A 14,286-nucleotide genomic window follows, 5' to 3' on the forward strand; every position below is an offset into this window, starting at 1 on the left:
CCTTAATTTGACATTCAGAGTGCAAGTGTGTGGGTGTATGCATGTCGAGATGGGATTGGCAAGGTGAATGAGTTGAGAGGTGTATCAGTGTTGTAGGACCTATACACATTTATCTCCATTTCAGGCTCCCAGGCTGCAGTAGCACTGCAGTAACACTGAATGCAGTAGACATGCACTTTATTAGGGGGATGACCACACATCATTCAGCACTGCAGAAAGCACATCTCATATTACAATAACGTTAGATCTCCGCACCAAACTCAGGAGGATCAGCCAATTAAGATAACTCTGCCATTGAGAACAGGATGTGCCGGGAAGGCAAACAGGCTCCACATTGAAGATTCTGGTCTTTGCTATTCTTAGGTTTATGTACAGCCTATGGTGTAAGAACAGCTATAGAGAGGCGCATTAACCCCCTAGTGGTCAGTAGTAGTACTGAGGTTCTGATACAGTTCAAATAATGATGTAATATACAATTTTTTTATCCTAAAATATTCTTATAGTATAACTGAAAATGTCACTTTAAATCAACACAGTACCAGTCAAAAGTTTGGACATTCTTATTATTATGAACGAGTAAGCATGGCCAAACTGGTACTGTATATTTAATATTTTCTAAAACCTAAAACTACTACACTGTTGTAGGAACATCTCTATATCTTAACATTTATTTAAAATGGAAGGATCTAATACCCTATGTCATCCTGTCATACCAAAAAATTAGCCACCTAGCTAAATGCTAGTAAACTTTCTTACATTTGTCACAGATAGACACAGTTAGAATTGTAATAGTGAAGTCTCAATTTTTGTTGTTGTATTTTGAGTGATGAATTTAACAGGAGTCAGACCTGTCAAAAACCATAATAACCATGATTTTGCTCAATCACTTACATTAGTTAATTAACTAGACAGATTAACCTGTAGATTCTGTGGCTAAATGTTTGAAGTAAGCTTTAAAATTAATTTATTTATTTACTATTACACTATCCTATAAATCCACAAATAAGATTGCAGATTGTATTTTTGTTGACAGTTTAAGATTAGTTGAGTGATAGTATGGGGTCCTATCCATGGGATATTCCTGCATCTCACCCAGTGTTCCTGGCATAGGATTCACTCCAAACTTCATCATTATAAAGGTGTTACTGAACGTCAGTGAGCGAATTGTTAAGATAGCAATTTATCATCTATGTTTAAGTATTATACTGTTACAGTTTTATACTACTAATCATACTGCTAAAATGAGTGACAAATATAACAGATATGAGCAGGGTATTTCTGGTTAATTATCCAGATGCATATGAAGGCACAAAGTCCAGGGGTGCATTTCCAGATAACGGTGTCTCTTAGCTTTTTACCAAGACTTGAAAGGTACAGTCAAGCCGGAAAGTCTGCACACCTCTTTCACCTTCTCCACATTTTATTATGTTACAGACTTTTTCTACAATAGATTGAGTTCATTTTTTTGTCACAAAATTCTCCACAAAATAGCCCATAATGACAAAGTGAAAGCAGGTTTTTAGACATTTGTGCTAATTTATTAAAAACTAGAAAAGCACTCGGAGAGCGCAGACCTCTGCCAAGAATCCTTTAAAAAATTCCGGGATCCAGACAGTGATCCAGATCACCACCAAAATTTAATGGATTGTTATTTGTGCCCAGTCACACCTCTGGAAAAAATTTCAGAGCAATCCATTCATAACATTTTCCGTAATGTTGCTAACAGACAAACCAACAAACAAACCAACGCTACCGAAAACATAACCTCCTTGGTGGAGGTAATCAAAATGTAAAATATCATATGTACACAAGTGTGCACACCCTTTGATATGACACCCAAAAGTGAGCTGAGGTGCATTTTGTTTCCACTGATACTGCTTGAGATGTTTCTACAACTTAATTGGAGTCCACCTGTAGTAAATTCAATTGATTGGACATGATTGGGGATTGCCAACATCTGCCTATATAAGGTCCCACAGTTGATAGTGAATGTCAGAGCAAACTCCAAGCCATGGGGTCAAAGGAATTATCTGCAAACCTCAGAAACAGGATTGTGTCAAGGCACAGATCTAGAGAAGGGTACAGAAAAATTGCTGCAACTTTACAGGTCCCAAAGAGCACAGTGGCCACCATCATTCGTAAATGGAAGAAGTTTGGAACTACCAAGAATCTTCCTAGACCTGGCCGCCAGGCCAAACTGAGTGATTGGGGAAGACGGGCCTTGGCCAGGGAGGTGAGCAGGAACCCAAGGGTCACTCTGACAGAGCTCCAGCATATCCTTGTGGAGATGGGAGAACCTTTCAGAAGATCAACCATCCAGGCAGCACTCCACAAATCAGGCCTTTACGGTAGAGTGGTCAGACGGAAGCCACTCCTTAGAAAAAGGCACATGACAGTCCACTTGGAGTTTGCCAAAAGGCACCTAGAGGACTCTCAAACCATGAGAAACAAGATTCTCTGGTCTGATGAAACCAAAATTGAACTTTTTGGCCTGAATACCAAGCGTCACATCTGGAGGAAACCAGGCACCGCTCATCACCTGGTTAATGCCATCCCTACAGTGAAGGATGGTGGTGGCAGCATCACGATGTGGGGGTGTTTTTCAGTAGCGGGAATGGGGCGACTAGTCCTGATAGAGGGAAAGATGAATGCAGCTAATTACACCTAGATCATTGAAGAAAACCTGCTCCAGAGTGCTCTGGACCTCAGACTGGGGCAAAGGTTTACCTTCCAACATGACAACAACCTGAAGCACACAGCCAAGAGAACAAAGGAATGGCTTCGGAGAAAGTCTGTGAATGTCCTTGAGTGGCCCAGCCAGAGCCCAGACCTGAATCCAATTGAACATCTGTGGAAGGACCTGAAAATGTCTGTGTACTGATGCTCCCCATCCAACCTGACGGAGCTTACAAGGATATGCCAAGAGGAATGGGCAAAAATGTCCAGAAGGAAGTGTGCCAAGCTCATAGCTTCTTTCCCAAGATGTCTTGAAGCCATAATTGCTGCCAAAGGTGCTGCCTAAGGGTGTGTACAGATATGTAACCCCTAAATAACCTATTTTTGTCAGTAAAATAAAATTGCATATTTTCTAAAAACCTGCTTTCATTTTGTTATTATGAGCTATTTTGTGTAGAATTTTGTGACAAAGAATGAACTCAATCTGTTGTAGAATAAGTCTAGCATAATAAAATGTGTAGAAGGTGAAAGGGGTGTGCAGACTTTCCAGCTTGACTGTATACCTTACCAAAGTTGTTTATATTTTTTAATGTCCTTCCCAAACTATCCCTTAAGAGGTTGCTTAAGGGATAGCTTCTTGCATGCGATGTTACAAGGTGCTGCCCATGGCAATGGTGCTGAATTGTTGACATTGATGGCTCTAGAATCGATTATTCTCTCCATGCAGTGACTGCCTAACTGTGCTATGAGAGCAAGTGGTGCTCTTTTTAATAAAACACTGCAGGAATGCTTCAAAATATTGCATTTATCTGGTGAGAACTTATAAATACTTCAAGGGTGTTGGGTCAGATTTGACAGGGCATTTGTACACATTCATCATATGCCAACTGAGCTAAACAAACATCACATTATAACTATGGACACAAAATAAGTTCACATTTGTCCAGATTAACAGTGATTAGCAGGACCCACAGCCTATCAAAAGAAACCAAATAGTATGAGTGTAAACAAACTGAACAGGAATGAGAGAGGGAAAGAGTTTGATATGATACTATAAAAGGAAAATGAATTAATGATTGGTGGAGTTTGTGTGTTTCAAATACTTGATCTGAGACCCAAAATGTATACCATCATAACTGGCATCAAAGCTAGTAGCATTTTTCTACCATAAAGGACAGAATTCCAAAATCTTACACTCCGTAGATTTAACTTATGAGCTAAACTATGTGGCTTTCAGGAGTCAATTTATCAAAGTGTGTTGACTCTTGCCCTCCACATCTTAAGTTGTTCCCCCTTATACCATTTTAATTCCATTTACTTCTAGACCAGGTTTGAGAGTATCTGGAACCTATCCTGGGAATATGAGGTGCAAGGTGGGAATACACCTTGGATGAAGTGCCAGTCTATCACAGAGCACCATGTACATACATTTTCATACCTATTAAGGTGAATTTAGCATAGCCTAATCCTGCATGTTTTTGGAAGGTGGATGGATGGAGAACTCGGAAGAAACCTACATGGACATGGGGAGAACATTTGAAACTCCACACTGACAGGAACTAGGAGGAGCTTGTACTACCAAATTCAAATGGATGAAGGATGAAATTAAGATTTGATGAATGGAATTTAAGTATATGATCATTGTACATATATGCACTTGCCTATATGTACAATGATCATATATTTAAACTCCATTCATCAAATCTTAATTTCATCCTTCAACCACTTGAATTTGGTAGTACAAGCTCCAAATTTAAATATACTTATACAGAATGATGCAAAGCATCTCACAATAATTCCATAGTTGCAATAAAGAAAATCAACATTCAGCAAAAATGTAATAACCTAGTATAGAATATGTATATTATGATAATACCAGTTTATCAGGAAACTAACAAAATCATGTTAAATCATGTAGCTGTGATATGATGGGATATACAAAGAAAAGAATTTCACTGCACTGTAATGTATATCTGATAAAGGCTTTGTTTCTTTTTCTATTAATTACTTCAAACCATTACCATTTTAGTGATGCACCAAATTCAGGTTGCAACATTTCTTCTAAATCAGTTTGAAATCTTTATCAGAATGTATATTGATGTCTGTCTTGAACATCACCATCCTCGTACCACCACATACACGGATTGCAATGGTATAACAACCAACAGCCTTCAAGAACTGATAAAGCTACATAGGGAATTGCTGTCATGTCTTTATTACTGCAACAACAAAAGGCAATTAAAAAAATAAAAAGATTAAAAGTTTGCCATGCCTATAAACTCCATGACAATAAACTCACACTATTTCCTCAGAATCTGACTGCGTTTTAATAAGCAGAAGCTCACAGAGAGATTCTTTATGTCTCTCTGTACCGCTGAGGCTTCTGCTTGCCTCTTTAGCACTCACAGTTTGACTCGTCTGCAGCTTACATAACTTCTGGAACATTTGGAACACTGTCTTTTTTTAGACTCCACTGAGGGCAACTTGATTCTCATAATTAGTCCAGAACAGTGACTGTTTCTCAAGCTTGCATCAGACCTTTAAGATAAGTCAAAGAGGGATGCTGTTGTTCTGTCAAAAACTGTACTGAAAGTCCTGAGTGTGAATTTCACAATGCTCTACTTTGTTTCATAAAATGAAACCAGGGACCTCAAAATATGTTTAAATTAGAATATGTGAACCTCTTATCAAGCTCAACATTTTTTTCCCAGTTTTTCTTTTTATTTACACTGTTTCTAAATAATTTAGTACAATAAGCCAAACCAAAGACACACTCTGTTGCTTGTACTGTACATAGTGTAAGGTCTGAGATTACTACAAAATACAGTATGTAGTATTTATATGAATTGCTTTGACACTGCACTTTAAAAAAAAGAATTATTTAAAAAGGAGCGTAAACAAAACTGAAATTAATTGAAATGTTACCACTATATTTATCATCTGGAGCACTGATGATTGGAACACAAATTACAGTTTTATAACATCTCAGGAAACAGTCACCATTTGTTCTAAATTTACAGAATTAACCTAAAATATCAAATATAAGTTATATAATTTATAGTGGGCGGCACGGTGGTGCAGTGGTTAGTGCTGTCGCCTCACAGCAAGAAGGTCCTGGGTTCGAGCCCCGGGGCCGGCGAGGGCCTTTCTGTGCGGAGTTTGCATGTTCTCCCCGTGTCCGCGTGGGTTTCCTCCGGGTGCTCCGGTTTCCCCCACAGTCCAAAGACATGCAGGTTAGGTTAACTGGTGACTCTAAATTGACCGTAGGTGTGAATGTGAGTGTGAATGGTTGTCTGTGTCTATGTGTCAGCCCTGTGATGACCTGGCGACTTGTCCAGGGTGTACCCCGCCTTTTGCCCATAGTCAGCTGGGATAGGCTCCAGCTTGCCTGCGACCCTGTAGAAGGATAAAGCGGCTAGAGATAATGAGATGAGATGAGATAATTTATAGTACAGTATACAGTTTAGCTCTAAAAATTGGATCAAATAAAGATTTATTAGTCCAAAAGGTGCTTATATAATAATTTATTATACACTATAGAGTGGAGTTAATACTCAGTGATATAGTGGAGTCCTATATGTCCTCAGCTTCATTTTAACCATATTCCACTGTAACGGCCTAACAATGAACACATTCACATACACTGTCAGAATTTTTTGTTTAAGTGAGCTCATTATAAATACCTTAAAATTTCAAAGTACAACCAAAGGATAGGTGTAAGTAAATAGAGAACATCTATCCATTATCAATAACGCTTATCTGTCAGGGTCATGGGGGAAGCTGGCACTATTCCCAAATGATTTCAGATGAGAGGCAGGGTACACATTGGGCAGGTTGCCAATCTACCACAGGGCTAACACAGGGATGAACAATCATTCACACCTCTGGGAAATTTAGAGTAGCCAGCTGACCTAATCCACATGTCTTTGGACTGTGGGAGAAAATCCACACAAACACAAGGTGAACATGCAAACTCCACACAGAAAGGCCCCAGTCGGCTGCAAGATTTGAACCCAGAACCTTCTTGCTGTGAGGCAACAGTGCTGACCACTGCACCACCATGCTACCCTGAATAGAGATATTATTAAATGTTCACTGAATGAAGATATATTAGAAATGACAATTATATTGGGAAAATGATCAAATCTAATTAGAAAAGGTCAAATCTTTATCACTCTAATTAGGGAAACCATACAGTGGTGCTTGAAAGCTTGTGAACCCTTTAGAATTTTCTATATTTATGCATAAATATGACCTAAAACATCATCAGATTTTCACACAAGTCCTAAAAGTATATAAAGAGAACCCAGTTAAACAAATGAGATAAAAATATTATACTTGGTCATTTATTTATTGAGGAAAATGATCCAATATTACATATCTGTGAGTGGCAAAAGTACGTGAACCTCTAGGACTTACTTGACTTAGTCCTCTTCGCCCTCTCGGGAGCACAGGGCCTCAGTGAGTAGTCTCCAGCGTTTCCGGTTCTTTGCAATTTTCTTCGTCTCTTGCCAGGTTATGTTAGCTTTGTCAAGGTCTTTCTTCACACCTCTTCTCCAGGAGAGGCGGGGTCTGCCTCTTGGACGCTTCCCCTGGGGGTTCCAATCTAGGGCTGTTCTTGTTATGGACGTTGGTGGTTTTCTTAGTGTGTGTCCAATCCAGTGCCACTTTCTTCTTCTGATAGTGATTTCAATAGGTTCCTGGCCTGTTATTTCAAGGAGTTCTTGGTTCGTTATCTTTCTAGGCCACCAGATTCCAAGTAGATACCGAAGTCTTGCATTAACAAACACTTGCAGTTTCTTCATGTTGTGTTTTGTCAGGCCCCATGTGTTGCATCCATATAGCAGGATAGACTTCACATTAGTCTCGAACAGTCTGAGCTTGGTCTTCAGTGAGAGGCTTCTAGATCTCCAAACTGGCTTTAATTGGGCAAAAGCAGTTCTAGCCTTTCCTACACGGGCATCCACATCCTTAGTTGATCCTCCGTCATTGCTAATGACGCTCCCAAGGTAAGTAAATTCCCTCACTGTTTCTAGTTCTTCTCCCCTACAGCATATGGGTTTAGCACTCCCAGTTGTTCTAACCCGCATTTCCTTGGTTTTCTTTGCACTTAGCCTGAGTCCCACTGTGCTAGAGTTCTGCTCTAGCTTCTTTGTCTTGTCTCTCATTTGGTTAATGCTGTGGCTCAGGAGAACAAGGTCATCAGCAAAATCAAGGTCGTCCAGCATGTCCATTAGCGTCCACTGTATCCCTGTCCTTCCTTCTTTTGTAGTTTCCCCCATGATCCAGTCAAGTGCAGTTATGAAGAGCAGTGGGCTCAGGAGGCACCCCTGTCTCACTCCTGTAGTCATGCTGAAAGGCTCTGTCAGATCTCCTTCGTGTAGCACTTGGGCTTGGAAGTTGGCATAGAAAACCTTGACCATGTTGATGATCTTTCTTGGGATTCCGTAGTGGGCAAGGATGTTCCAGAGTGTGGTCCTATCAACAGAATCAAATGCTTTTTCATAGTCAATGAAAACGGCATAAAGTTGTGAGTTGAATTCAATGGACTGCTCGATTATTATCCTCAGAGTTGCGATCTGGTCGCTGCACGATCTATTCGGTCGGAAGCCTGCTTGGTTGTCTCTAAGTTTGTATTCCATGGCATTTGCTGTCCGATTGAGGATAACTCTAGACAAAATCTTGCTGGTGACTGAGATGAGCATGATACCGCACCAGTTCTTGCACTGGGTCAGATCTCCTTTCTTTGGTAGCTTGATGATGGTGCCTTTCTGCCAGTCTAGGGGGATCTTCTCTTCCTGCCAAATTCTGTTGAGGAGGGGATGTAGGACTTCGACAGACAGCTCACCTGCCTCTTTCCATGCTTCTGTGGGTATGAAATCAGGTCCTGCCGCTTTGCCATTCTTTAGTGATGCTATGGCCTTGCGTATTTCTGCTTTGCTTGGAGGTCCTGTGCGTATCTGTAGTTCTTCCTCATGTGCTTCAATTTCCGGTGGATCCAGTGGAGGTGGTCTGTTAAGAATGTCTTCAAAGTGTTCCTTCTAGCGTTCCATCTGATGTTCCTTAGTAACGAGCAGTTTACCGTCTTTATCTTGAACTGGTTTATTGATTTGTCTCTTTCTACCACTTAGGGTCTTCGTGATTCTGTACAGTGTTTTCATGTCTTGTTTGGAAGCAGCCTCTTCCACCTCAGTGGCAATGTCCGAGATCCACTTCCTTTTGTCTCTTTTGCAACTTCTCTTTACACTCCGGTCTGCTTTATTGTAGAGCTTCAGAGTGGTGGCCTTTTGGTTTCTGGTTCTGCTGTTGTCGATCTTTGCTTTCAGGTTGCGTCTTTCCTCCACTTTCTCCCATGTGTCTTGGCTCATCCATGCCTTCTTCTCTCTCTTGACCTTTCCTAGAACCTCTTCGCATGTGCTTGTGTAGGCTTCCATAATGATGGCCCATTCTGTTTCAATTCCTTCATCCCTCTCTTCTTCCTCATCTGAGTCGTAGCGGAGAATATCGAAGCGGTTGGCTAAGGTAAGCTTGAATTCCTGTTTTATTTCTGGCATTTTTAGACTCTCCACATTGTACTTTGTTATCTTCTGTTCCTTCTTTTTACATGCTGCGAGGCGTATCTTGCAAGTGGCCAGTAGTAGATGGTGGTCAGAGCCCACATCCGCACTTCTCTTTACCCTGCAATCTTGTAGCGTTCCACGCCATCTTCTGGATATGGTGATGTGGTCTATCTGGTTCTCTACAGATGCATCGGGTGATCGCCAGGTTACCTTGTGGCTGTCCTTGTGTGGGAACAGGGTTCCTCCTATCACCAGATCGTTAATGGAGCAGAAGTCGGTGAAGAGCTCTCTGTTGTGATTCATGGTCCCGACACCATGCTTTCCCATCACTTGTTCCTTACCGCTGTTTCCTTGTCCCACTTTGGCATTCATGTCGCCCATTAGGATGGTAATGTCTCTCTTTTTCCGCTTGGCCATGGTGGCTTGTAGCTGCTGGTAGAACTGTTCTTTGTCAGCATCGCTTGCATCATTTGTGGGGGCATATGCTTGTATGATGGTTATGTCTTGGCAGCGGGATGCAAACCTGGCCATAATGATCCTCTCTGAAATAGGTTCCCATTCTTTCAGACTGCGTGTGCTCGACTTTGACATGATGATTCCCACTCCCCTCTCGTGTGTTGGGTGCTCCTCAGGGAAGCCTGAATATATGATGGTTTCTCCACTTTGCAGGGAAGTTTTGCAGCTTCCAAGCCATCTTGTTTCACTAATTCCAACTATTTAAATCTTTAATCTCTTCATTTCTGCTGCTACTTGGTGGATTTTTCCAGTTTGAAAGAGGGTTCTGACATTCAACGTTGCAATCTTGGTGCAGTATTTGGTGGACAGAAGATTCAGTCTTTCGGACGTCATGGGCTGTCCCCTTCCAGAGTTGTCATCTATTTGGTTTACACGTCTCTTTCCGCAGGTTACTCCGTCAGTTAGAGACTTTCTCGTTGAGGTTTTCATAATCAGTTGTAATCCACCTATGGGTGATTAGCCCAAGGGCTTTGCGTGCACCATTTAGCCTCAGGGATTGTGGATGTACTCCATGTTGCCCTGAGTTCACCCCTGCACCACAATGAGGCACACTGACCGAGGACAGTGTGGGGACTGCAGCGATGCTGCAAGCTCCCTAGGTACTCCGACTTCACAGGGGGTGAACCTCTAGGATTAGCAGTTAATTTGAAGGTGAAATTTGAGTCAGGTGTTTTCAGTCAATGGGATGACAATCAGGTGTGAGTGGGCACCCTGTTTTATTTAAAGAACAGGGATCTATCAAAGTCTGATCTTCACAACACATGTTTGTGGAAGTGTATCATGGCACAAACAAAGGAGATTTCTGAAGACCTCAGGAAAAAGTGTTGTTGATGCTCATCAGGCTGGGAAAGGTTACAAAACCATCTCTAAAGAGTTTGGACTCCACCAATCCACAGTGAGACAGATTGTGTACAAATGGAGGAAATTCAAGACCATTGTTACCCTCTCCAGGAGTGGTCGACCAACAAAGATCACTCCAAGAGCAAGGTGTGTAATAGTCAGCAAGGTCACAAAGGACCCCAGGGTAACTTCTAAGCAACTGAAGGCCTCTCTCACATTGGCTAATGTTAATGTTCATGAGTTCACCATCAGGAGAACACTGAACAACAACAGTGTGCATGGCAGGGTTGCAAGGAGAAAGCTACTGCTCTCCAAAAAGAACATTGCTGCTCATCTGCAGTTTGCTAAAGATCACATGGACAAGCCAGAAGGCTAGTGGAAAAATGTTTTGTGGACAGATGAGACCAAAATAGAAAATTTTGGTTTAAATGAGAAGTGTTATGTCTGGAGAAAGGAAAACACTGCATACCAGCATAAGAACCTTATCTCATCTGTGAAACATGGTGGTGGTAGTATCATGGTTTGGGCCTGTTTTGCTGCATCTGGGCCAGGACGGCTTGCCATCATTGATGGAACAATGAATTCTGATTTATACCAGCGAATTCTAAAAGAAAATGTCAGGACATCTATCCATGAACTGAATCTCAAGAGAAGGTGGGTCATGCAGCAAGACAATGACCCAAAGCACACAAGTTGTTCTACAAAAGAATGGTTAAAGAAGAATAAAGTTAATGTTTTGGAATGGCCAAGTCAAAGTCCTGACCTTAATCCAATCGAAATGTTGTGGAAGGACCTGAAGCGAGCAGTTCATGTGAGGAAACCCACCAACATCCCAGAGTTGAAGCTGTTCTGTACGGAGGAATGGGCTAAAATTCCTCCAAGCCGGTGTGCAGGACTGATCAACAGTTACTGGAAATGTTTAGTTGCAGTTATTGCTGCACAAGGGGGTCACATCAGATACTGAAAGCAAAGGTTCACATACTTTTGCCACTCACAGATATGTAATATTTGATCATTTTCCTTAATAAATAAATGACCAAGTATAATATTTTTGTCTTATTTGTTTAACTGGGTTCTCTTTATCTACTGAAAATCTGATGATGTTTTAGGTCATATTTAAGCAGAAATATAGAAAATTCTAAAGGGTTCACAAAATGTTAAGCACCACTGTATATTTATGCTGTAGTTAATACTAACACTGTCTTTGAGCATTTTATCTATAGGCTTATCAGCTTTACCAATAAATGCACCTGTCTTTAGTAGAGAACTCATATAGACTCACATTAGGATCTGAAAGCAAGTAGTTCATAAGATCCACAAAGATTTAGATTTTGCTATTTGGTTGACATCATTGTGTTTGGTCTGTGGCAATAATAGTGACTAAATTGTAATAGTGACTAAGTTGTAATAAAGATTAAATCAACTTCAAATATCTCTCTGCAATACAGACTTTTGTCATTAAGTGTATTGGCAAATTATCTTAGGATTGCAAGACAAAGGCCCAGTGTAAGTGCTGCCAACTTGTAAGAAATAAATGCTTTTCTAAAAAATGTCACATGTCTAGCACAGCAGGACAAGCTTGTGCTTATTATGATAACTTAATTGCTTGAGAATAAAGCTTAAAATTCATAAATTCATTTTAGGTTTTTTCACCCTTCCTTTCTTTCTTTTCTTTTTTTAAGAAACCACTGATGGCAAGCAGCATCAGAGAGTGTAACGCCTGTCAGAGTACCATATTCTACACAGAACAAATATAGCACCTCAACAATAAGACATAAAAAATCAAACTGAGGGATGCCAAATTTTCAACATAATAGTGTTCCAGTACAGTTGCCTGCATATTGATAGCTTCATGTTTCCACAAGGACAGGTTTATACATCTTTGTGGATTCTGTTTTGGAATGGACATTCAGATCCCTAGGCTGTCATTATGAGTGGCTGGGGAGAAATTCAGCTGTGATGACTCTCACAGAAAGGACATTTCACTTTTAAAGTGTCTTATTATAAATACTGCAGGTCAAACAAAAGAAACATGAAGCTCTTTTTGGCAAAACATTAAAGTAGAGCTTTAATGTCTCACACAAAGAGAGTAGTAGAAGCAGCATGCAATTATAGAGTGAAGATAAAAACTATATATTCGGTTATGTCCTGATCCAGAGTCAGGGTAATGTAGAATGGTTAAATGAAGAAAAGAGGTTATATTGATAAATGAGATTTATGACTGCTACTATAAGAAAAGTAAACATTTATTTAAGACAAAAAAAGGAATGTACACCAGAGAAGTGGACAAACACAACTATGTCTCATCACTTCAGCTATGAATGTCCCTACTCCCACAAAATTTAATCAATCAATCAATCAATCAATCAATCAATCAATCAATCAATCAATCAATCTAGTTCTGAGACACTACAGAAAGAAAGACACATAATTCCCTCTCTTCCTCACTACCCAAAACACACATATATAAACCCAAATCCCAAACAAAATGGCAGACACCCCATGAAATACGCCCAATTAAGTAATCACACTACAAAATATGTACACAAAGAACAAAGATGCACAAATCTAGTAGTCAATATGGAACGATAAATATGAAAACTGCAAGATTCACTAGCAATCAGCTCAGTCAGAATTTTAGGATAGCAGTAACAAAGCAAGGGGCATTAAATTAAGGAGATTAATTTGCCAGCAACCTAAATAACCTGGCAGCTATGATATCACAGGGGAATCTGTAAAGTGTGGACTGGAGCACAGGCATGAACTTCAATGGTCTGAACCCCTGGAAAACCTGATATGGACTCTACACGTACAACACAGAGAGAAAGAACATCCAGCCAGTCTACAGGACACAACAACTCATGTACTGTAAATATATTTATAACAAGTATATCAAATATAGAAATAGTTTTCAAGGATGAGAAAAAACTAGAGAGAGTATAGTTATGTGTAAGTAATAACATTACAGAAAAATAAAAAGAGTAATTTACTCATGTCACTGCCTGCCATTGACATCAACGGCACTGCTGTAGTCTAACGAACTATGATATTAAGGCAACAGCAGGCAGTCTGAGCTACGGTCCTCCCTTTATAGTTAGCTCAAGTCTGACTATTACATTTGGCCAGCAAGAATTTTGCACTTTGACCTTTAAGATGACCTCTGATCAGTGGGCAAGTTCACAGCAGGGTCAGAAAATCCTCCCTCTACCTGATCCGAGCAGAGGATGCACACACATGCATTCATTCATTCTTGAGTTTGAATGTCAAACAATGGTATATTTATTTCTAGTTTTTTTCATATTATCTCTGGTTTTATGGTTCAGTTTATTAGGCTGTGTGCATGTTGTGTGTGTTGTCTATGTGGCTGTGTATGTTACTGAGATTAGGGTTACATTTAGGTGTATAGGCATATAATTAATTAGCTGCATTAATACTTATGTCAATGGAAGGTACATCTGGTAGCTACTACAAAGCTGATGATAAATACACCTAAGCCCCCCCCCCCCCCCCACACACACACACACACACACACAAAACTACTCAGACACGCACTTATTAGTAGATTAATAGAGAAATCCACATTCTTTTTTTTTTCTTTTTCTTTAATGTGCTGTTAGTACAACCTGTAGCAAAATTGCAGTTATGGTTGTAGTTACAATCACAGGTCTGTGTGCTTGTTCTAATATGTTTTCAT

The sequence above is a fragment of the Neoarius graeffei genome, chromosome 9, assembly GCF_027579695.1.
Source record: "Neoarius graeffei isolate fNeoGra1 chromosome 9, fNeoGra1.pri, whole genome shotgun sequence".
NCBI lineage: Eukaryota > Metazoa > Chordata > Actinopteri > Siluriformes > Ariidae > Neoarius > Neoarius graeffei.